Here is a 24,524-nt window from a genome sequence, read left to right as displayed (position 1 = left end):
GAAACAGCTGATTCACAGAACATTTAGCGGGCCGGAAACTCTGTAACAGCGATGTACTCGATACGATGATATCAGTCAACGAAGTACCTTTCGTTCGTAGTGCGCTGTTGATAAGGAACTGCAGTACATTACGTAATAGGAGTCGGCTTGAACGATAGCGGAGCGTTCAGTCACTCGGCAGAGCCCGACCCGGACGATTGACGTCTCATGTAAGTTGTTATAGCTAGTTTATTCATGCCGCATGGAGTGAATTTCAAGTTCATGTTGTAAGTGTGGAATATGGGAGTTGTAATTGGAGGTTATATTTACTGAAATACTGTAATTTCTAACCTACGATATCTATGACATCGCAGTTAGAACTGAGTTCGAGAAGGAAATACCAAGGAATATTTTATTTGCTACATACTAGCATGTTGAAGTGCAGTAGAGTCCCGATTATCCTGTCTTAAACTGACGGTGAGCCGGATAACGGGAATTGTTGGGTGAACGATAACCATATTTAAAATTTAGTTTTAGAAACTGGGTTGTTAACTGTGTTCGAACTGATAAAAAGATAGAGGAGTGAACATTTCTCGTTGACATGTTAATTTTTTCTTTGTTTTTTTTTTTTAAGTATTTATGCCAATTATAATGCCTCTGATTGAGGTTCTGACTGATATGTACAGGGACATCATTTTATTTTTACTTCAATTTTTATTGTACCTGAGTTTTTGAATGTACTTCACTCCCACCCCTTCTACTAATGAAGTTCCAACTCCAAACAGAGCCAAGACAGCAGATAGTAAGCAGTACTGAGTTACTGAGTATAGTACGTTCCAGAAATATGTTCGCGTTTTCCAGTGACGAAAGAGCTTTCAATATTGAATCATATTTTCGCACAGGTACTGTCCGTTTGCCTACGTCGCATCCCGATTTCCCCCACCTGCTTCTGCTCGCCCCTCTGTAAAAGCTGGGCTGTCTTAGCTCTTTTCTGAAAAACATTAATTTCTCTTAGGAATTGGGCGTTTACGTAATATTATACAGCTGTTTAATTTAACTTAAATAAAAGGGCCTCGTTACGTAATTAACTGTCACGTGATTTCCTCCCTTTCTACAATCATGCGGCATAACCACTTGGACGGACAGTAGATAACATGTCTGAGTAATTTTATATTTTCGGGTCGAGCAGAAGTGCAGATTGAATTAACAGTACGTAGAGCAGGTATAGCATTATTTCAACATGAGTTACTAGTACGAAGGACGAAACTGGCAATTGGAATTAGATGCAATAGTCTATAGTGCGATAATATGCACAAAAGAACTGAAGCCTGTATCGAAATGAACAGCCACCATTTTCAAAATTGTGTTTAAATATTCATATTATGATTATATTTCAATTTAACTTCTTTTTCTATATTGTACGCTAATGTGCTGTAGACAATATAATATACACCGCATAATGAATACGTTCGCATGGATAACTCACTTCGTGAGTAAAAACACTTATTCTTAATACAGTACTGTAATTTGATTAAAGAAAAACCTAATGAAAATTATCAAACTCAAAATCGCGATATTTCCTAGTTTACGTAAATGGATGAACTACTTTTCTTCCTTCCTATACCTAGTAGAGTGATTTGTGTTTTACGCCAGTATCATCGAACTCCAGTCTTGGAGGGGGGAGCAAGCGGTGTTTCCGGTTCTCTAAAGGTATAGACAGGTTAATATTAAAAATGTTAGTAAAAATAAAGTGATGTCCCTGTATATCTATTACTGTATCAGGCAGTACATGTCACGTGGCGATATGTGTTTGTATGCATGTGAAGTCTGATTAGTGTAATATGTAGCTAATCGGCGATGTATGCAATGGAGGGAGAAAGGAACTGGCCAACTTATCCCACTATCTCCTGGCCTAGTTGCCTCATAAATGATGCCTTCTTGGTATCACTTGTGATGTTTACCTGTCTTCGGACAGTTGACTAAACAACTACCACAATAATGATAATAGTAGTAGTAATAATAATAATAATAATAATAATAATAATAATAATAATAATAATGCATCTCTATGATGTTGATGAACAAATACTCATATATCGGAAGATACTAATTTCGGGACCCATTTTATTAGACTTTTTTGTGTTGTCTAATACCTTTTTACTACGTCATATGACTTTTGACCAATAAAACGGTCCGGAACGATGTGTTTCAACCAATCATGGCCGCTTATCTTACAATCTTTATCACGTCCCTAGCATTTGTATTTATAACGTTCCTAGCATTTGTTTGTTTTAACACATCTCTAGCATTTCTTTCTCTGTTTGCCTACATTGTACTTTCAATAATTGTCCCTTTTAAAATGATTAATGTTTATTTCATCATCCTTAATTAAAACGTTTTTATCATTTATCTTGTTTATAGATAAATAGATGGATTTGTTCAGAAATATTATACATACAGATACACTACACTATCATAATTTTCTCTTAAATCCAATGCACGGGACTTTTGACCGTACATGCTGTATAAAAGAAGTCCTACTTCGTAGGTTTCACCTCTCTCACCTATGATTAGAACCATCCACTCTCTAAAAGAACACACAGATTAATTTGAAAATGACCCAAACAAAACACATTAGCCTATATAATATACCCTAACTTGACTTACAAACAGGAGAAAAGTGTATAATTGAATAGTTACCATTATCCCTTCGTCAGTTCGCATCACAAACTTCAACAGCTGACGTTCTAAGCGGTCTCGCCTTCAAGAGGAACAATTCAGTCTTTTGTTCGCATTCTGTATTCCCCATGAGGTCAAGACATGCGATTATTAATTTTAGCTTCTGCTGTATGGATAGTCACGTATCAGAGAGTGTTTAATATATTACATTGATAATTGATCCTCTGATTGAGGCTCTAACTGATACGTACATCTATTATCAGACAGTACATCTCGCTTGACGATTTATGTGTCAAAGGAAGAACAATTGTTTGTATGCAGCTGAAGTCTGATTAGTGTAATATGTAGCTAATCGGCGATGTATGCAATGGAGGGGGAAAGGAATTGACTACCGTACCCCATTATCTTCTGGCCTAGTTGCCTCATAAGTTGTGCCGTGTTGGTATCACTTGCGAGGTTGTCCTGTTGTCCTTGTGGTCCCTGTTATGATCCCTGTCGTGGTCCTTTTAATATGGCATTGATTGTCACTATTTTGCCTGCGCTGAGACCAATAGATGGATAAATGCTTGTGTCTGTATCACGCCTCGGTGGCTCATACGATTAGTATTTAAATGTAATTGCTACTGCTGTTTAAAATCAGTTGCTTAATGCTTCAGAATTTAATTGTCATTAAAAGAAGTATTATACCATTTACAATGACGTGGTCAAATCAAAATGGTAATTATTTGTTAAGCATGTCTCACAGTGTCGTATTTTTATATGTATTTTTTTTTTCATAATTAATGTGTTCATTAATTGTTTATAACATTACAATTTTTAATTCTGTGTTGTCTATGACCATTAACACTTATAGAAAATAAGTGTCATTGTGCTCGCGCTCGGCCCCTTAATCCTAGGTCTCCGAAAAACTCCGTTTTAACATTATTGAGACGGGGGAAAAAAAAAAACAACTCGCGGCTCGAACCTGCTCCCTTCCGCATGATAAGCAAAATCCTTAGCCGTCTGAGCTATTGATATTAGACAGAATACCTGTCTTCTACGAGGCATGTTGATCTGGTCATGAAGGCCTAAATTTCGATGCTACTGCACGATTTTGATATACAGGGTGTAAGGCGTATAAGTGCCGTCCCTTTCACAATCGTCAGGGACGGTCTTACTTACTTTTTTTTATTTTAGTAGGTTATTTTACGACGCTTTATCAACAGCTTAGGTTATTTAGCGTCTGAATGGGGTGAAGGTGATAATGCCGGTGAAATGAGTCCGGGGTCCAACACCGAAAGTTACCCAGCATTTGCTCATATTGGGTTGAGGGAAAACCCCGGAAAAAACCTCAACCAGGTAACTTGCCCCGGCCGGGAATCGAACCCGGGCCACCTGGTTTCGCAGCTAGACGTGCTAACCATTACTCACAGGTGTGGAACTTACTTACTTACTTACTTACTTACTAGCTTTTAAGGAACCCGGAGGTTCATTGCCGCCCTCACATAAGCCCGCCATTGGTCCCTATCCTGAGCAAAATTAATCCATTCTCTATCATCATATCCCACCTCCCTCAAATCCATTTTAATATTATCTTCCCATCTACGTCTCGGCCTCCCTAAAGGTCTTTTTCCCTCCGGCCTCCCAACTACCACTCTATATGCATTTCTGGATTCGCCCATACGTGCTACATGCCCTGCCCATCTCAAACGTCTGGATTTAATGTTCCTAATTATGTCAGGTGAAGAATACAATGCGTGCAGTTCTGTGTTGTGTAATTTTCTCCATTCTCCTGTAACTTCATCCCTCTTAGCTCCAAATATTTTCCTAAGAATCTTATTCTCAAACACCCGTAGTCTCTGTTCCTCTCTCAAAGTGAGAGTCCAAGTTTCACAACCATACAGAACAACCGGTAATATAACTGTTTTATAAATTCTAACTTTCAGATTTTCGACAGCAGACTGGATGATAAAAGTTTCTCAACCGAATAATAACAGGCATTTCCCATATTTATTCTGCGTTTAATTTCCTCCCGAGTATCATTTATATTTGTTACTGTTGCTCCCAGATATTTGAACTTCTCCACCTCTTCAAAAGATGAATTTCCAATTTTTATATTTCCATTTCGTACAATATTCTGGTCACGAGACATAATCATATACTTTGTCTTTTCGGGATTTACTTCCAAACCTATCTCTTTACTTGCTTCCAGTAAAATTCCCGTGTTTTCCATAATCGTTTGTGGATTTTCTCCTAACATATTCACGTCATCCGCATAGACAAGCAGCTGATGTAACCCGTTCAATTCCAAACCCTCTCTGTTATCCTGGACTTTCCTAATGGCATACCCTAGAGCAAAGTTAAAAAGTAAAGGTGATAGTGCATCTCCTTGCTTTAGCCCACAGTGAATTGGAAACGCATCTGACAGAAACTGACCTATACGAACTCTGCTGTACGTTTCACTGAGACACATTTTAATTATTCGAACTAGTTTCTTGGGACTACGAAATTCAATAAGAATGTCATATAAAACTTCTCTCTTAACCGAGTCATATGCCTTTTTGAAATCTATGAATAACTGATGCACTGTACCCTTATACTCCCATTTTTTCTCCATTATCTGTCGAATACAAAATATCCGGTCAGTAGTTGATCTATTACGCCTAAAACCACATTGATGATCCCTAATAATTTCATTTACATATGGAGTTAATCTTCTCAAAAGAATATTGGACAAAATTTTGTACGACGTCAACAAAAGTGATATTCCTCGAAAGTTACTACAGTTAGTCTTGTCCCCCTTCTTAAAGATAGGGACGATAATGGACTCCTTCCATTGTTCTGGTACAATTTCCTTTTCCCAAATAGCAAGTACAAGCTTATAAATTTCGTTAGATAATGCGCTTCCACCCTCTTATATTAATTCTGCTGGAATTTGATCGATACCTGGATACATAATTTTTCAGATTTTCTATCGCAATTTGGACTTCAGAAAGTATGAGTTCGGGTATAAATGGCTCAGCAGTTTGTATTTCAGTTTCGTCCCGATCATTTCTATTTGGCGTATGAATATTTAGTAGTTCAAAATAGTTTTCCCATCTGCTCAGGATTGAATGAGCGTCTGCAAGCAAGTCACCATTCTCATCCTTGATCACGTTTACCCTTGCCTGATATCCATTCTTGAATTCCTTTATTCCCTTATATAAATCTCTAATGTTTTTATTCTTACTATTTGTTTCTACCTCATTCAGTTTTTCCTTTAAGTATTTTCTCTTTTTATTCCTAAGCGTACGATTTGCTTCCCGTCTTATATTGAAATAATTATCTCTATTCACCTCAACTGGATCCTGTAAGAATTTCAATTTTGCCTGTTTCCTCCTTTCTACTACCATGCAACAATCTTCATCAAACCACGGTTTCTTTTTCTTAGTTTCATAATAACCTATGCTCTGTTCAGCTGCAATTTTGATATTATCTCGGATATTTTCCCACATGCTATTCACATCTAACTCTTCCTCAACATCGTCGGAACTTGCTAATACGGCAAACCTATTTGAAATTTCGACCTGATAATGTTGCTTAGTTTCCTCGTCCTTTAATTTCGGAATATTGAATCTTCTAATATGAACTTGTTGCTCTACTCGCTTGGCTACTGATAGTCTTTCTCTTAGTTCTCCAATTACCAAATAATGGTCAGAATTACAGTCTGCCCCCCTGAAGGTTCGAATGTCTACTATACTGGTATGCCTTCTTTTATCTATCAAGATGTGATCTATCTGGTTATGTGTCAATCCATCTGGAGAAGTCCAAGTATATGTATGTATATCCTTATGGGGGAATGTTGTACTTTTAACAATTACATTTTTTGATGTGGCAAAGTTGACTAACCTAACTCCATTGTCATTACTAGATATGTGTAGGCTCTCTTTTCCAATAGTCTGTTTAAAAATATCCTCCCATCCTACTTTAGCATTGAAATCCCCCAATAAAATTTTCATGTGATATCTAGGTAACTGATCAGAAGTCTGTTCCAATTCCTCATAGAAGCTATCCTTTATATGGTCGTCTTTCTCTTCTGTAGGGGCATGAGCATTTATAACTACGATATCGCACCATCTACCTTTAAGTACTAAATATGATAACCTATCACTGATAAATTCGACCTTTTTACTGCTGATTTTATTCTTTTATGAATAAAGTACCCTGTTCCTAATTGGTGATTATCGTTTCCTTCCCCATAATACAACAAATAATCTCCTATTTGTGTTATGCCATTCCCATCTAACCTAACCTCCTGTACTCCCACAAAGTCTATTCTATATCTAGCTAGTTCTTTTGCTACTGTTACCCTTCCTGTTCTATATAGACTTGTAACATTCCAAGTACCAAATCTCAAAACCTTATTCCTTTGCTGTGGTCGTGCCAGAGAATAAGTCCCATTCCGAGGCTTATTTGAAGGATTCGTAACAAGCTGTTTTTCACGGTGAAGGGTTGTTAGCCCTTCGCCCAACCCCCAAGCTGGAGGACCACCCCTCATCGGCTGTCCGCTACTGCTTATTCAATATATTCACAGCTACCCTCCATATCTGGAGGCCGTCTCCTCGATCCGCAACATGAGGACGCGCCATGCCGTGGTGATAGGGACCCACAATACATGGCAGGGAGGTCTACAGAATCAAAAAATGTCCATACAACATAGGGTCAAAACTTGATAGTTTTCCCAGAAAAAATATTTCTTCTCTTATTTTATTCGCGTTATACTGCTTATATCGTTCGTAAAATTACGAAAACAATTACATCGGCAGGTTTATCTAGCGAAGAGTTTGTGTGTTCTGTTAAGTTTTCGTGAAATTAAATAAAATTGAATGCTTAAATTTGTTAATATTCTGGCGTGAGAGACATGGCAACGTGTTCAGCAGGCAGTACTCTGCATAGACGTACGTACAGTTGTCAAAAGAAAAAGTGGCCGCTTGTTAGAAGCGAAGTTCCCTTCGCCTATCTTCGCTACAATTCGGAGACAGGTGATGTTACATGTTGTTGGACCACGTTGCCTGATATCTAAAGTTAAAATTGAAGTATTTTGTGTGTTGCTTTATAGCATAATGGTAGCGTTCCGGCCTGGTATTCGTGAGGTCCTGCGTTCGAACACAACCTAGTGCTTTTTATGTTCCTTTTTGTTTTCTTTGTAAGAGAAACAGAGAAAATATACATAATTGCTCCTGTCTCTTTTATGATTATTTTAGTAATTAACATCAGGCTCATGAATGTATTATTCCATGACTTCATCACTATTTGTTATGACATTGTGGCTGCGAATGGAAAGAAAAAAAAATATTCTCAAGAAAAATATCTTTCGTGGCATAAACAAAACAAACTTAGAACATTCAAACAATTAAGCGTTCAAAAAACAAAACAAAAAGCCACGATTCAATATTTAGTCTATCTTCCCCATATCTCGATTACATCTTGCAGTCGAGTGGACATGGAATCGACTAGTCTTTGCAAATAGCGACTGTTCTCAGACACGACATTCCAGGCATCCTATACATACATACATACATACATACCAGTGGCGGCTCGTGCCGAATAAATTAGGTGAAGGCCAATAGAATTCTAGGTAATTTCCTGGAATCGTTGTATAGCCGTGACGTCGTTGATGACGTCGCGAATGCTTTTGTAAGCTATACAATGGCCATTTTGAATTAATGTAATATATTCACCATTTTCTTAAGTTTTATGAAAAGCATAGCATATAAATTATACAAATTTTCAATATTTTCGGAAGCTACGTCCCCTTAACCGCGAAGAATTCACTGTCCCAACAAAACTTCCACACAATGCATACCACAACATAATAAACCAACCACAAGCCCACATGATATAAAAATGACAAAATCTAACACACTTTATACAACAAATCAAATTAAAAGAGTACACAAGAAATATTACCCATAACAACATTCAAAATCTCAATCATAATCGTAAGCTGTATTCATATTATAAATCAACTTCGGAACATGCAACTTCCAATATACTTATCCAGTAAAATCAAGAAGCTACGATTAAATTAAAGCAGTATTCTGTTGAACAGAAAACTTACAATAAATCCGAAGGGATAACATTACGTTTCTTAGATACCTTTCAAGTCTTTTACCTTACACTTCGCTCCACAATCTACACAAGTCTTCACACAATGGAAGAATAATTTCATAATCTTCAGAAAGAAGTGAAATACGTCTCCGCATTCCTCCAAGTATAAGATAAACTGAACGAGCAATTGATTGATTCACTCAACATAACATCTGCTGCCATGTGCGACTCGTAACTAACGAACTACCCAACTTTTAAATTTTAAAATACTATTTAGGCCTACTACAACTCCATCTATCGATCCATAGATCATGATAACGCTATCTCACGACGTAATAATTTACATCACGTTCACACACTGATAGTAGGAAATAACGCAGAGGGGCTGACATCATAGTTTCTATGAAATTACTGGATTTTCTACTATTTAATAATAATTATGTACTCACCTATTTTTTGTAGATAAGGTTGATTCTCCTATCCTTGAGAGCGGCGTATTTTTCCACAACGTCCTCGTGAAACGGCTGCTTCTTGGATATTTTTTCAATAACTTCCTTTTGAATTGATATATTTGCCAATGCCGAAAGTCTTCGTTGACACATTGTAGCCCGTAGGTCAGTTTTTATTCGACGCAGACAGGAGAAACTCCTTTCGACAGATGCACTAGTAGATGGTAATGTTAAAATCAAACAGAACAGCTTGTATGATTCTTCAAATACGTCCTCATGAACCTCATTTTCTCGAAGAAGAGAGACTAGTTTTGACACAGAGGTATTCCTATATTGTTCATCTGCATACAGAAGCTCAAGTTCAGTTGTGAGACGAGGGACTTTTTAAAAAAATGTTGGAAATGTGTTTTGCAAAGAAGAGAGAGCATCAAATGGGAATGTTTCAGAATAGGATTTAAATTTCGAAGTATCAGAGAGGCAGATAAACAAGAGTTTGTTTATGTCCTCAAATCTTGTATGCATCTCCATCAAGACAGTATCAATTATTTCAAAATAAAGTGCTTTGTATCTTTGGAAAATTCCATCATCTGTAACTCCTGTATATTTTCTACCCGACATGTCGCTTCGATATTTCGCCATCTCAAATATAGTGGTGAACTGTTCTTCATTTCTCTTCTTGCTGATCAGTTGGCAAGTGTTTTTTATCTGAACATCACAATAATTGAGATCTAAAGATTTCTTCTGCAGCACGTTATACAATATTTCTGTCACATGGAAAAGTTCGTTAAAAATAAGAGACAACAATGCAAATTCAAAATCATTCATTTCATTTAAGAAGCCCCTTGCAAGTCGAACAGCTGTTTGATCTGACTCCCTGTCATTCATGACGTTTTCGAATACTGTTTTCAAGCTGTCCCACTCCTCAGTAACCACGGAGATAAGCTTTGAATTTGAGAGCCAGCGGGTATCTGTCGCAGATGGTATGCGCCTCCCAACAACTGTATCCATTACGTAAGTGCGTTTGGCTGAATGGTGGAAGAAAGAAGGTATTCCGCTGATATTAGCAAAGAATATTCGACACTGCTGGATATTCCTAAAACTTTGTTGCAAAACAAGATTAAGCCTATGACCCAAGCAATGAATGAAAACAGCTTGTGGAGCTTCATCTTTAACTCTTTTCTGAAGTCCATTCAGGTGCCCAGACATCACACTAGCACCATCATAACATTGGCCGATAAGTTTGTTTTTATAATTCAAAGGCCCCAGTACTGTATCCAGTACAGAAAATAATGCCTGTGATGTCCGATCAGAGCTAACATCATGGAAGCCAAGAAAACGTTCCACAAGTTCGCCCTCCATAGTTACAAATCTCACTATGAAAGAACACTGAGATTTTTGAGAAATGTCGGTTGTATCATCCACTTGGACGGAAAAGAAAGGGGCATTGGTAATTTCATCTCTTACATATTCATTGATGCATTCAGAAATACAATCAATTATTTCATTTTGAATCGTTTTAGATTCCCCAGAAAAAACAGGCCTAATTTTTTCATAGTGATTTCTAATTTCCTGAGGGCTTTTCGAAATGAGGAGAGCCAATAATTCTTTGAAATTCCCCCTGTTCTGTGACGAAATACTCTCATCATGACCGCGAAAAGCCAACTCCTGCTTGCTTAGAAACAATACCGTATCGATTACAGTGTGCATTACTAGTGTATTTAAACGTACGTTTTCATTAAATTGACTTACGTACAACTTGGAACTTTCCTTTAGTGCATCCGCAATGGTGTTCATGTTCTTCTGTAGTGCCTTTAATTGCAAAATACATTTGATGTGTTCAGCAGAATCTGCATGGCTGTGAAGACCGCGATTGACATTTTTGAAATCGCAAAATCCAGTTGAATTCCAAGCGAGTTTCTTGTTCCCCAGAAGAAGACAAGGCCAACAATATAACTTCTCGTTATAGTGACTCCCACATAACCATCTGTAATCGGCATACCACGAATCCTGAAACTGAATATTGTATGACCGACCACTACTTTTCACTTTTTTCACAGTTATATTAATATGAGGTGTTGGTCTGCCGTATTTTAAAATATCTTGCTTATCGTCTGCACAACAACGAGAGAACGGTGTCTCCAAAAGATTACAAACTAAATCGTTTAACGGATTCATGTTTTCATCGTATTAATAACTTGGTAACACTTTCACACTTCACTGCACTTGTCACGACAAAGAATACGTACAGACTAAAAGCGAAATCGTTGGTCAGCGCGGGTCAAATGTACAACGCAGTTTCAAATGTTATGCCAACTTTCTTTATTACAGGGTACTCAAAATATTTCAAAATCTATACAAAACATAATATTCAAGAGGTGCTAACGTTAAAAAATACCAAAATATATATGTTATATACTAAATTTAAACAATATTGAACTTCTTTACACAATATTTTATGTTTTCTTATTTAGTTGCAAAATATTACGGTTTGCCACCCTAGTCCAATGTTTGGACGAGAGAGTGAATCTGTCTTTCAAGAACAGAGAAAGGAGATGAATGCCTGCCCCACAGGCCTTCTTAATAGCCTCGCGAAAGGAACCGGTAATTCATAGTAAGCAACTCGTTGTCATGGCAACCGGGTGTGTGTACTGAAGGCGAAAAGGAAAGTCTCATTCGGACCTTCAGCTGATCTGCTAGCCACATGGCCTGGCTGGTGAGGGGTTCACGTGAAGTGCTGCAGTGAACGTTAATTGAGCGGATTAAGCCGAACAAGATATTGGAAAGTAGAGCAAAATATGGTTTAGTGAAGAATTAATTTTATTTTAATTTATTGATAAAATACATTTTCTTAATGCACGAAAAAAGGGGTGAAGGTGGCCTTCATGTACTTCACTTGAATAACCGCTACTGATACATACATACATACATACAGGGACATCATTTTATTTTTACTAATATTTTTAATATTAACCTGGCTATACCTTTGGATTAATGATTGAGACCCGGAAACACTGTTTGCTACCTCCTTCCACGACTGGAGTTCAGTGATACTGGCGTAAAATACAAACAAATCACTTTACTAGGTACAGGAGGGAAGAAAAGTAGTTCATCCATTTACATAAAGTAGGAAATATCGCGATTTTGAGTGTGATAATTTTCATTAGGTTTTGTTTAATCAAAATACAGTGCAGTATTAACAATAAGTGTTTTTACTCACGAACTGAGTTATCCATGCGAACGTATTCATTATGCAGAGTATATTATACTGTCTACAGCACATTAGCGTACGATATAGAGAATGTAGTTAAAATGAAAAATAATCATAATATGGATATTTAAAGACATTTTTGAAAATGGTGGCCGTTCATTTCGATACAGGCTTCAGTTCTTTTGTGCCTCTTATCGCACTATAGACTATTGCATCTAATTCCAATTACCAGTTTCGTCCTTCATACTTATTAACTCATGTTGAAATAATTCTGTACCAACTCTGTAAAAGAGTACCTTACGTACTGTAAATTCAGTCTTCACTTCTGCCCGATCCGCACAGATAAAATTACTCAGACATGCTATCTACTGTCCGTCCAAGTGGTTATGTAGCAGGATCGTAGAAAGGGGGGGGGATTACGTGATAGTTCATTACCTAACGAGGCCCTTTTATTTAAGTTATTTTAAACAGTTGTATAATATTACGTAGACGTCCAATTAATTCCTAACAGAAATTAATGTTTTCAGAAAAGAGCTAAGAAAGCCCAGCCACTAGTCTTTACAGTGGAGCGAGCAGAAGCAGGTGGGGGGAAAGGGAAATCTGGATGCAACGTAGGCAAACGGACGACAGTACCTGAAATTTTCGTCACTGGAAAATGCGAACATATTTCTGAAACGTACTATAATCACTAACTCAGTACTGCGGCCTTGGTTCTGTGTGTTAGTAGAAGGGGTGGAAGTGAAGTACATTAAAAAACTCAGGTACAATAAAAGTTGAAGTAAAAATAAAATGATGTCCCATACATACATACATACATACTTTCTGCCCATAGGCAGGTCTTTCACTGCAAATCCAGTATTCTCCAATCTTTCCTATTTTATACCTTCTCTTAGTCTCCGCATATGATTCACATATCTTAATGTCGTTTATTATCCTTCTCAACCAGTGACCCAACCAATTCCTTTTTCTCTTTCTAATCAGTCTCAGCATCATTCCTTTTTCACTCACTTTTTCCAACACAACTAAATTTCTTATTCTTTTTGTGCACTTCACACGCGCCATTCTTCTTCACATCTACATTTCAAATGCTTCTAGTCGCTTCTCTTCATTTCGTCGTAATGCCCATGTTTCTTCCCTATACCATGCTACACTCCACACAACGCACTTCACTAGTCTCTTCCTTGGTTATTTTTCCAGAAGTCCTCAGAAGATGCTCCTTTTTCTAGTGAAAGCTTCCTTTGCTCATGTTTGCAGTTTTTCTTGGGCAGGATAAATGCGGTAACTTTCCGTTGCTTTCCGCACACCACTGTCTCTTTCGCATCTTAGTACATTCCAGGGGGCCTAAGCGTGGAGGTGAGGAGAGTGGATTTGACTAATTGAGCCCTCCGGACTTCACCGAAATTCATCGCGAGGGTTAAATATTAGTTCTATCAGGATTTTTGACTCGATCAGATACCGAGAAATCCCAATTAGCCTTTGGGACGAGCTTCTACAAATCAGAAAATTTTGGAGGAGGATTGGGCCAATTTTTCCGCAAATGTGTCTATATTTTTGCCCTCGTAGCTCAGTCGGAAAAGCGTCGGAATTTAGATGTCAATGTCTCAGGTTTAATTCCTCGTCACTTCTTTTCATTTTATTGTGTTTCAAGATAGTATAATGTAATAATACTTACTTACTGGCTTTTAAGGAACCCGGAGGTTCATTGCCACCCTCACATAAGCCCGCCATTGGTCCCTATCCTGAGCAAGACTAATCCATTCTCTATCATCATATCCCACCTCCCTCAAATCCATTTTAATATTATCTTCCCATCTACGTCTCGGCCTCCCTAAAGGTTTTTTTCCCTCCGGCCTCCCAACTAACACTCTATATGCATTTCTGGATTCGCCCATACGTGCTACATGCCCTGCCCATCTCAAACGTCTGGATTTAATGTTTCTAATAATGTAATAATATGAAAAGAAAAAACTGACACCAGTATTATGCAACTGTATTGTTCCAAACCAAATATTCAATTTATATTATTCATTTCGCTGAAGAACGATAACAGAATATAAATGATCACTTGAATATTATTTACATTGCTAAAGAACGATAACAGAATATAAATAACGTGAATATTATTTATATTGCTAAAGAACGATAACAAAATATAAATAACGTGAATATTATTTATATTGCTAAAGAACGGTAACAAAATATAAATAACGTGAATATTATTTATATTGCTAAAAAACGATAACAGAATACAAAAGATAACTTGAATTTTATTTATATCGCTAAAGAACGATAACAGAATATAAATAACGTGAATATTATTTATATTGCTAAAGAACGATAACAGAATACAAATGATAATTTGAATATTATTTATATCGTGAAAGAAGAATAAAAGAATACAAATGATAACTTGAATATTATCTATATCGCTAAAGGACGATAACAGAATATAAATAACTTGAATATTATTTATATCGTTACAGAAAGATTAGAAAATAAAATGAAAACTTGAACAAGGCTCGAACATGTAACCTTCGAACCATTAAGCGAACACTCTACCGCTGGTCTACGAGACGCAGATACGGAATACGTCCATAGTTTCGGAACTGCTTCTACAAGCACATGCATCGTGTAACATCGCCGTGACCCGAAGTGGACTTTGAAAATATTCGCAGTTCACGAGTGCGGCCACTTTTTTTTTCTGACAGCTGTACTACAGGACTACAGGATAAAAAAGTGCCCATGCAACATAGGGTTAAAACTTGATAGTTTTCCCAGAAAAAAAAGTATTTCTTCTCTTATTTTATTCGCGTTGTACTGCTTATATCGTTAGTAAAATTACGAAAACAATTATATCAGTAGATATATATAGCAAAGACTTAATATTAGTTTAAATACATGTTTGTGTTGTATTACGTTTTCGTGAAATTAAATAAAATTGCATGCTTAAATTTGTTAATATTCTGGCATGAGAGACGTGGCAACGTGTTCAGCAGGCAGTACTCTGCACAGACGTACAGGACGTACATACATGCCAGCTGAGTTCCCTGTCCATAGATCTACTTTCGAGCGAGTGACAGTTCAGTACAGAGTATTCGATAAACAACTTAAAATGTAATTTACAGTTTAGGAATATCATATGTTATTAATTTATGGAGAAAGTAGGCGTAATTCAAGTGAGGCAAGAAGATGTATCGTCAATGTTTTCCGCACTGAAGGTTACCTAGTCGGCGAACTTTTGTAGCGGTTTCTCAACGATTATTAGAAACTAAGAGTCTCTTACCTCGTTTCGAAAATCACACAAACAGAAATTTCTTTAAAAATGGTACTGCTTTATGGAAGCGTGAGAGATTAAAATGTTGCATTTAAAAAAAAAGTTCGTGGGATTTTGTGTTGTAAACCATTATTGTTTATTTTTAGACGTACAATAAACAATGGACCAATATTGCTAATATTGTTAAATAAAATGATGGAAATTTACCATGAAGTTCTATTAATGAGAATGAAAGTTTGCATTTGCTGTTCGTTTCATTTAAACAACGGTCCGCCCCTGCATTAGAACAGAGCATCTGTTTTGTACCGGTATGTCTGTATCCGCTTGAGCTGTACTGTGTACTTGTAAACTCCCTCCTCCCCATCAAGCAACGTTGCCAACGCCTAATATTGTAAACTTTAATAATTAGTTAAATATTGCAATTAAAAAAATTGTGAGGACATTTTTTCTTCCTTATGACATGAGTAATCATCATTTAAAATAATGACACTTCTAGCCCTTACACCCTGTAGAACCCTGTAAAATTAGACATTTTAAGATATTAAAACCGTTTTTGACAAGAATTAATAAATTATAGACTTGTAAAATATTGTGGGAAGTGGTCAAAACTCGCAATATACATTATATTCTTTTTCGTCACAATCTATTTAAATATATTGCCGCCAGCTTAGGCCTACGTAGCGGAAGGTAATAATTAGAACACACCTGCACAAATAGCGCTCAACGAGCGCGCGCGCTCTTTCCGAGCGGGAGAGCTGTGTTTACCGCTCGCCGAATCGGAGAGGAAGATACGTCAGAATGACATAATCTGCTATAGATAGAGGAGAGGGAAACGACCACTCAGCTATCTAGTGGAGTGCAGTGCGTATTCTCACTAACTGTTTCACGTTGCTTACCTACTGCTACAGTACAGTAGGGAGGAATCTAAAAGACGGAAAAGTAGTGATCAGGCAAATTCTTTCAATGTTGCATGGGAAAATGCTTATTTTTTCATAGCTGCTGGAGTAATACTCAGTGCTTTATCTGCCACAACATTTTGAAAGGTAGAAAGAAACGTAACATAATGCGTCATTACGAGTCCAGACATAAAGATACTAAAGATATTAATCTTCAACAATTTAAATATCTCTCTTCAGGGAAAAGGCCAGCTCAGTGTTGATATGTTAAATAAATTACGGGATTTCAGTCGTAAACTTACACTTTTCGTAAGTCAGTTTCGGGAAGGTAATATGGCTTACTTTCGAACGATAGAAACTGCTCGTGATGAAGCATGTTAAACGATTATGTGCAAATATTAATTGAAATTCAAAATGAATTTAATTCTAGGTTTCAAGATCTTGTCTTAAGCTCCACACCCGTGGAGTAACGGTTAGCGCGTCTAGCCGCGAAACCAGGTGGCCCGGGTTCGATTCCTGGGTCAAGTTACCTGGTTGAGGTTTTTCCGGGGTTTTCCCTCAACTCAGTATGAGCAAACGCTGAGTAACTTTCGGTGTTGGACCCCGGACTCATTTCACCGGCATTATCACCTTCTCACCCTTCTCACTCAGACGCTAAATAGACCCTAACATAAGCTGTTGATAAAGCGTCGTAAAATAGCCTACTAAAAATCTTGTCTTAATTGGAAAGAAGTTTAAAGTTATCATAATAAATTCTTCAACACCAGTTGAAGCAATGCCATATAAGTTACAGTTGGTATAGCGCAGGCCTTCTATGCCCGAGGTTGCGGGTTCGATTCCGGGCCAGGTCGATTGCATTTAAGTGTGCTCATATAACCTCGGCAGTTGCGAGCGTCGTTAAATAAAACATAACATTTAACGATTTACAGCTCGGACTTATGATCTTCAATGTGGCCTAAGGGCTAAAGATCGTTGGATAATACTACTAGCCTGGTTGAGTTTTACAAGACTAAACATTAGCAATAATATCCACGACTACACAGGCTGGCTGTGAAAATGATTGCTATGTTTGGCTCAACATTTATATTTGTGAGCAACTGTTTCCTATAATCAACATTAATAAAGGCAGGCATCGAACATCTGTAACTGATGTTTCATTACGATCAGTAGGCTACTGTTCCTTTCAGCTGCCAACAGCATAAAACCTCGTTTTCATTGTACTGATAAATAAAAATATAACAAAATGATATTGTACATTTAAGTAGGTATAAAATTTCTATTATTTCTGTAAAATAAATATTTTTGTATTAATAAGTCCAAGATAGTTTTGCAACACTGAACGGGAATTCATTTCATAAACACTCGTACTAGTACTTCCAATTTTGTGTATATTTTGTACGAGATCACCTCTTCTTCCGGTCCACCCTATACTGAGCGCAGCTAGAGCACTTTCAGAATAAGAAGGCATATAAGGCGGAGCTAGTTCAGGCCGGTCTATGTCGACTAGCCAGTGACAGTGAAGCGGTGTTGCCTAGTTATATCGTCGCGAAGTCTCGCTGAAGCGTCGCGTATTAGTTTCTTTCTTGCGCGCACAATACTTATGGCTAGGAATGAATTTTAAGCTATCGCATTCGATAGAGCTACGAATTCTGAATCCAACAGTACAAGAATGGCAATTGTATGTCAACTGGTTCGCGTGTTATCGCTTTAAGACTAAACAGAGATATCCAACCTACAGCATAGAACATATTTTGCTCTGAATTCCGTCTCTGTAAACGAAGATAGAATCTGTTTATTTTCAAATTCAGATGTGGACTGTTTTCTCTTGTGTGATGCGTAACTTACCGTAACAATGTCTCTTGAAGGGATTGCAATTGGCTCTGGTGTTTCATCTGTTATACGCAAAGGGATAGTCCAACACTCACAAGCGAGGAGTATTGTATTTTTGTACATAATTTTTTTCAGTGCGTGTCAGTTCTTCACAAACAAAGAATCTGACTGCAGAGACGTGTGGTTTAGAAGTGCATGCGTTATCTCATATTCTCGGACAGGACAAAGAGACAATTAAAATAGGTGGTATACTTGAATTTACCTCTCCTGGAAAATAACGCAAAACAAACGTGTTAATTATTTGTACAATTTTCAGAACCGTGTATTACTTCATCGTACGATATTTTAAATACATTAGTAGTATGTGTTAGCAGTGCCATTGTAATAGAACGTGGAAAGAAGAAGAAAGCTGAGAATAATCATAGATACGACTTTTACTTTTCATTTGAATATTATACATGGTATAAGACAAATATTGCATAAACATGAGATATTTGGATGATATTATAAACATAAACACTCCTGCCTCTTTTTCCATGAATTATACGAAGAGCATTAACAACACTTCCTTAAGAGCATTAGAAAACTTTATAAAATGAAGCACATTAACTACATTTCACTTTTAAAATAAATACAAGCATGCTAGGAACGAGGAGATTTTATAATTCCAAAACTCAATTTTTATTTTAAAAACCTTTCGTTATATATTACACTTTATACGATGTTTTCTAATATACAATTTTATCTTCAATATATTAACGATATTATTGGATTACGGTTTTCATATTCGCTTCTATACAACTACCTTCACTCGTAGGTTTATATTGCCACAGGCCAGAGTGATAGAACATAGAATCCTGGACTTCTAGGTAGGTATAAGCTAGAGGATTAAATTAAATTAGATAGGCTTGATTTAATAAAGTAAAATCTTCAGTTTCAATAAGTGTACTGAATTAGGCCTACATATGAACAGATATGCTTATATCCTTATAGCCGGATTCTTAGCCAGAATATGGAACACTGGACCTCTAGATATGTAAAAATTATATGATAAAATAAAATTAGATAGACTTAGTTTATCAGAGAAAAATAAAATAATCTACAGTTCCAGTATGAGTACTGAATTATGTATGAACACACATTATGATTACGTTGCATTATAGCCAGATTCGTAACCAGAATGTAGAACCCTGGACCCCTAGGTATAAGCTAGAGAATTAAATTAAATTATATAGGCTTCATTTAACGGAGGAAAAATAAAATACTTTCCAACTTCAATACTAAATTACGTATCTACAGATATGTTTTCGTTTTGTTATCGCTAGATTCTTAGGCTGCCCCTACAAACAAACTGTACCTTATCTTTCCTCTGGAGAAATAAACGATAATAAATTCAGCTTTGCTGTACAAGGAAGTCTGAGTAAGAATTAAAACATTCTTTCTCAGACATTAGCAAAGTAAATTTCTACATATCTGTCACTTTATTTCGCAAGTCATTGACTCCAAGAGCTACTGATCTATGAAGCGAAGAAGTAATAAAAATTGAGATGAGAATTACTTCAGTAAGAGTAATTATATTTAAACATTACACACAATGAAAAAACAGGTCTCGACCATCTCGCGCAGCGAGAGAGCTGCAACTGATATGTTCTGTCCTTATCTGTTGTCTCTGTCTTCCACGTCTCGTGCACCGTGCACTGTGTGACAACGTCGAACTGTTGCTAGCACTCAATTGGCTTAGGCCATATGCCTTCTTATTCTGAAACCGCTATAATATCTGCATTCCGCTGAAGAGCTGTGAGCCGGCTCGGAGAGCGGAAACCTTGTGCAGGCCTGAATTAGAATATCAAATATGTCGAGATCCTAATGGGACGTTTGAACGGATCAGACTAAACGGTTACCTCTCAAAATGAAGAATAACAATAAAGGAGAAGAATGCGTAATTTAAAAGAATCGAGTCCTATGCCTTGGTTCAAATTTTGTAATTCCAAAACAAAAATGTGTAGATTAATACCACCTTTGTGAACGTTAGTGGGGGGGAAAAAAAAACAACAAATTTGGAGTAAATATACAGAGTGAACCGTAAGTAATGTTATTAATTTCAGGGTGTTATTACTTGAGATAGGCCTATTTCAACAAAGAAAAAAAAACTAATACAATTTTCCTCGTTTTTGCTTCCTGTTCGAGATAAAAACCGTTTTATATGAAATATTTCATGGTGTGTTTTGAGAAAACCATTGATTTAATTCCCAATATGCTCAGAAAATGTAAGAGTGCATAATAATTGATTGAAAGAATTACAATTTTGTCCTGTAAATGTGCATAAATTTGATCGGAACAAATTTAACATTTTAAAATTTCTTTGGAGAAAGGAAAGTCACAGTGTTCGGATCAAATTTCTGCACATTTAAAAGACAAAACTACAATTCTTTGTCATTTATTATCATAATATACTGCTCTCTTAATAAATTGATTGTGCACATTAGGAATTAATTCAATAACTTTTCCAAAACACGCCATAAAATTATTTTTTCTCGAGAAGGAAGGAAAACCGAGCAAAATTATATTAAACTTCATTTGTTTGAAATATCTCAAATAATAAGCCCTTGAAATTTATGACATTACTTACAGTTCACTCTGTATTTAGTTCATAAAAATAAATGTACGGAACTAGTTTCCTGTGCTGTGAGATCTCATTAGTCTTAGATATACTGACAGTCCTTTGTCACATTATCAATATAAATATGTTTTCCCTGACGTGTTAATTATGGGATAGCATTTACTAAACACGTCTTGGTTACATGTCTTCTTATTAGCAATTCGACTCAACACAAAGTAGTCGAATAGTCGCGATCGACATTTATTAAAGAAGAATATTATTTTAATGGATGTAACAAGTACTAATTATAATCCTGATTGTCGTCTATTCCGCACATTACAATGATTTCACATTTCTTTTTTTTTTAAGTAGGCTATTTTACGACGCTTTATCAACATCTTTGGTTATTTAGCGTCTGAATGAGATGAAGGTGATAATGCCGGTGAAATGAGTCCGGGGTCCAGCACCGAAAGTTACCCAGCATTTGCTCATATTGGGTTGAGGGAAAACCCTGGAAAAAAACCTCAACCAGGTAACTTGCCCCGACCGGGAATCGAACCCGGGCCACCTGGTTTCGCGGCCAGACGCGCTGACCGTTACTCCACAGGTGTGGACGATTTCACATTTCCAAAATTTCTCGGAAAACATGCTATTTGTTTGCTTCGACCTCAACTCACGCGTACGTCCGATGAGTTTGTCTAACTACCTAACCCATTTCATTTAATCTAGTGTCTGCATTTTTCTACCGACATATCTATGTGTATCTAGCTCTCTCTGTAGGTATGTACTTACCTACATTTACTCTCTTTAATATTCGGCCACTTAGGTTTGCAACCAAATCAATGTTTGTTATTATTATCTTAATGACAAATATAAACAACAAAAAATATAAAGTCAAAAATTCCTCTTTCAAGATACTATTAAAAAAAATAATCGATCTATTCTTCATTATAAAGCATAACAATAAATTTATAACAAATATTGTTAATTATCACAGTCACTTTAATATTCGGCCACTTCAACTTTTAACAAAATTCATCCTCTGTAGAAACTAAACAAGTAACATTCAGTGATCTATAGCTTAGTCCCTTCTTCGTAAAACCTCTCTCAAGCGTTGTGGCATATTAAAAATGTATTTCTTCATGTTTTCAATAAGTATTTTTAGCCCATTCCTTCTTTATTTTTTCATCTAATTCACCTTTTGATTCTGAAGCTGTTTTTCGTGTTCGTGATTTCATCTCAGCCCAGAGATTTTATATAGGGTTCAAGTCATGGTTTTGGGGAGGGGTGTCAATAACTTTGAGATAATTATATACAAGATAGGATTTGTGTTTAGGGTCGTTATTTTGGTAAAATTTAAATGTATCCCTTATACCCAATTTGTCTGCATTTCTGTGTAAGTGCTGCTTCAATATACGAAGATAGTCTTCCTTCTTCATTATCCACTCGATTTATGTCATCTTTTCCAACTCCTGCTGCAGAGATGCAACCTCAGATCATGATGTTGCCTCCTCCATATATCACAGTGGGTTGCAAATTCTTCATTTCAAGTTCTTCGTTTGGCTTCCGCCACACATTTATCTTGCCAACTGAATAAAAACATTAGGCTTGCTCTGGTCTGAAAAAATTGCGCCATTCCACCAAGAAACATTTTATTTACATATTCCCTAGCAAACTGCAGTCTCTCTCTTTCTGTTCACCTCACTAATGAAGGGCTTTTTTCTTGCCACTCTGCCATTGAACTCAGCTTTTCTTATTACCCTTCGGACAGTTTCTGGATGGACACTTTTTCTACTCTCTTCAAAGAGTTCACCTTTTAATTTTGGAGCACTTATTGTCGGGTTGTTCTTTATTTTCCGAATTATTATTCTTTCTTCCCAATCAGTCAGTATTATTGGTTGTCCTTTTCGGGGTATCGACTCTAATCTATCTTCCTCCTTATATCTCTGTATTATGTCCCCAATTATGCTTCTTGATATATTTAATATTTTATTGATTTCTCTTTCAGATTTCCCCTTTGCATGATGGAAAATTACGAGTTCTCTCTATTCAAATGTCGTATTCCTACCTTTCCCCCCCCCCCCAGCGGCAGTTGCTTCAGAACACATATAGGTAGAACAGCAAGCACAAAAAAACTATGCCTACTGAGGCCCCATGCTCAGATAAACAAATGAAGTGGCCAATATTAAAGTGACGCGCTCTTGTGCCCGTTAATAGAAAAATATTTTTAATTCACTTTTGTAATGGTCTGAAAATTTGTGTATTTGATACTATTAAGTATCAGCACATCGTCCTCACTTTTTATTTTAGACTTAGTCCAATTTCTACTGCATAATAAAGACAACAAAACCTGAAAAAGGATCTGGTCGAATATTAAAGTGAGTAACTGTACCTTGTTTGGCAAATAAGTAATAAGATGTAGTTAGTTTTAAATAAATAAAGTTGTGTTCAAAATCCCATTGCCTGATTCGAAATTCATTTTTCTGAAATTGTATGACCAACTAAAGACTAGAAGAATTTGTGGTAGTCCTGTTTGAAACAGTTTGTAAACAGTTAATTGTAGTATCTTGAATAGATTCGATGCCATTGAAACGTCTTTATTTCAGTGATTACTTCAGTTTCGGGAATAGGAGACAATCACAGGCTTTCTTCTTATGACTCTACGGTAGATCAACAAGTGCAAACATTTTGTTTTCGGACCAGAAACGTAAGGCCCATTCACAATGAAAATTAAACATAACGCAGCCTAAGTGTTAATTTAAAAATGTAAACGTTACCGTAAAATCACAGTCATACCATCATTCACGATGGGAACATAAACATAACCGCAAAGATACTTGGTAACTATAGAAACATAATGACATCCATTCGTCATATTCTCTTGTACACTTCAGCGCTGTAGACTGTATTGTTTCCAACTCACTCAAGGAACACTGGGACTGAGTTTTTAAACTTAATTTTTTTTTTATTATTTTCTTTCAAATTCGGCGGGTTTTCTTGTGTCTGTACGTTTAAATAGCAGTACCAAATTTCATAAGTTTTATTCATTATGGTGTTAGATATTAATTTTCTCGAATTTTAATGATGCTAATTTATGCGTAAATTCAAAACACCCCTGACGGCTTCAGAATTGTTTTTGCTGTTAAAAATCTTCTGTGAAAGACTTGCATTTCATGATAAAGAAAACTGCGCATGGATTTTTAAGTTTGAGAATTGGTTCATGAGACAAAAATTGTCTTACAAATCATAATTTTTACTTGATAATTTTCTTTCATTTTTGGAAGTTAAAAATTCATATTATGATAAGTTTCCAGTGAACAGCTGACTCCATGCACAGCTTTGTGTATTGAAATATGCTGAGTATTCTTGCAAAGTTTCATGTAAATGTGAGTAAGTAGAAGCCGCCAGGAAATCTAATATTGACTAAAAACGTATAGTTTAGAGAAAACGCAGTTTCTAGTGGGTGTGACATTTTAAAAATGGTCACCAGACCTTTAAAAGTAGTAGGCGGGGGCTAAATATAGGACAAAATGGTAAATAA

General features: G+C 36.4%; 1 protein-coding gene across 1 annotated transcript in view; it reads left to right on the top strand.

Moving 5' to 3' along the window:
* Positions 1 to 63: 63 nt before the first annotated feature.
* Positions 64 to 24,524, top strand: part of LOC138709118 (luciferin sulfotransferase-like) — a 134,318-nt gene continuing 109,857 nt past the window's right edge. Inside the window, exon 1 of the mRNA XM_069839652.1 lies at positions 64 to 209. The gene's annotated coding sequence lies outside the window, so the exon portion shown is untranslated. The remainder of the gene's footprint in view (positions 210 to 24,524) is intronic.

This window comes from Periplaneta americana, chromosome 11, assembly GCF_040183065.1.
Source record: "Periplaneta americana isolate PAMFEO1 chromosome 11, P.americana_PAMFEO1_priV1, whole genome shotgun sequence".
NCBI lineage: Eukaryota > Metazoa > Arthropoda > Insecta > Blattodea > Blattidae > Periplaneta > Periplaneta americana.
The sequence above is the reverse complement of the archived record's forward strand: the minus strand, read 5'-3'. Positions and strand labels throughout refer to the sequence as shown.